This window comes from Limulus polyphemus, unplaced genomic scaffold, assembly GCF_000517525.1.
Source record: "Limulus polyphemus unplaced genomic scaffold, Limulus_polyphemus-2.1.2 Scaffold8757, whole genome shotgun sequence".
NCBI classification, from domain to species: Eukaryota; Metazoa; Arthropoda; class Merostomata; order Xiphosura; family Limulidae; genus Limulus; species Limulus polyphemus.
Window position 1 is genome coordinate 13,048 of NW_013674367.1, and position 2,242 is coordinate 15,289.

Here is a 2,242-nt window from a genome sequence, read left to right on the forward strand (position 1 = left end):
ACGATTTACTCTATTTGGTTATATCATAAAAATAGGCCGAGCAATCTCGACTATGATGTACGATTTACTCTATTTGGTTATATCATAAAAATAGGCCGAGCAATCTCGACTATGATGTATGATTTACTCTATTTGGTTATATCATAAAAATAGGTTCCGAGCAATCTCGACTATGATGTATGATTTACTCTATTTGGTTATATCAATAAAAATGGTTCCGAGCAATCTCGACTATGATGTATGATTTACTCTTCTAATGTATCCACACTTATCGAAACCATGTTCGTACATTTTTTCTTAATCTCAACATATGAACATTTCTCACATTTTTTAAACATGTTTACACGTAACCAAGCTGTGCGTATAGAGGTTTTACACTTTTAACATTCTACATAATTTCTTCTCTAAATTCTCGTAACTTACCAAGACTTAATATGTGTACGTACTTTCTAACTGTAACTTCTGAATTTGTACATCCGAGTTTCTGAGTGGGTAAAGTGACATGCTCAAGAGGTGTCTACTACCTCTGGCAAGACATTATACATCCAGTAGCCTTTTTCTCTTTTTTCATTTGTGATCGTGTAGCTTTGTGCTTAATTACAAACAAACCCGAAGATGAGATTAGAACACATGTGAAAAAACACTGAAATTTCTCAAAATTAGTTTGACTTGAAATCGTCTGGCGAATATTCACTTATATTTTCACACAATAATAAAAACGCTGGCCACGGGATTAACTGTGCTTTGCCTACGGCGGGGATCAAACCTCAAATTATTATATTACAAACCCTCAAGATTACTACTGAGCCTCTAGGAGGGCACACAATAATAAAAACGCTGGCCACGGGGTTAACTGTGCTTTGCCCACGGCGGGGATCAAATATCAAATTATAATATTACAAACCCTCAGGATTACTATTGAGTCTCTAGGAGGGCACACAATAATAAAAACGCTGGCCACGGGGTTAACCGTGCTTTGCCCACGGCGGGGATCAAACATCAAATTATAATATTACAAACCCTCAAGATTACTACTGAGCCTCCAGGTGGCAACAAAATTTATGGACCCCCAGTGACACAGCGGTATGTCTGCGGACTTACAACGCTATAATCCGAGTTTCGATACCCGTGGTGGGCAGAGCACAGATAGCCCGTTTCTTTAGTAAACGACACTTGTTTTCTTCACGTTAAGTAATTGTTTTCTCCACATTCGTCAATCACAATTTTTTTTATAAATTTCTGGTACGTAACATTCAAGTTTCTTAACGTTAAAATTGTTTGTTTACACATTAAGGTCCAAATATTGCAACACGTTGAGAAGTGCTGATGTTGTTGTTTTCAACAACATTCTTCATAATTTGTTCGTTGTGGCTCGAAATCAGAGGTATCTAAAAACAACAACAACAACAAAAAACCGCATTTCAGATGTATTTTGTCTCCTACAAATAAGCTTTTCGCTCAATACCAGAACTCATCAGTTCGGCTGGATTATGAGAGACAAAAGATTCTATGAAACATTATATATATATATAAATATATGTAGTACTGTGCAGTGACTACCTAATAACTGATCTCCGGATTTTAGCGTTGCAAGTCCGTAAACTTACCACTGAGGGACAGTTAGGTGTGAAATGCTATTTTTTAGCGTTGCAAGTCCGTAAACTTACCACTGAGGGACAGTTAGGTGTGAAATGCTATTTTTTAACACAATGGACAAATTAAGAGGAACGTGTGGAAGAAAAATCTACTGCAGTAAACTTGTTTCGATAAAAAATTTTAGGCTTAATGGTTTATACAATATTTCGCCGGCTATAGGCATTGAAACTGTAATATTCATAACTAATCCAAAACAAACAGTTTTCCTTCTAAGATATACGGGGAACCCGAATTGTAATTAGTGGTGTTAACTTCGATATTGATGGTAATTTTTGTTGAACATTTTTTATGTGACCCGTAAGTTACCAAGGAAACCAACCAGCCTTGTATAAATTGATTTAATAAAACACATCGACAAACAGCTAACCCTTTCTTTTCAAAATATACCAGAACCATGTTTCTTACATAGAATTACCAAATGGTTCTGGTATATGGTAATTCTATGTAAGAAACATGGATCTGGTATATGGTAATTCTATGTAAGAAACATGGATCTGGTATATGGTAATTCTATGTAAGAAACATGGATCTGGTATATGGTAATTCTATGTTAGAAACATGGATCTGGTATATGGTAATTCTATGT

The 2,242-nt window shown here is 35.6% G+C and overlaps 1 long non-coding RNA gene across 2 annotated transcripts in view; it reads right to left on the reverse strand.

Moving 5' to 3' along the window:
• LOC111083251 overlaps positions 1-2,242 on the reverse strand; it is a 14,824-nt gene that overhangs the window by 4,572 nt on the left and 8,010 nt on the right. The gene's annotated exons all lie outside the window — the stretch shown is intronic.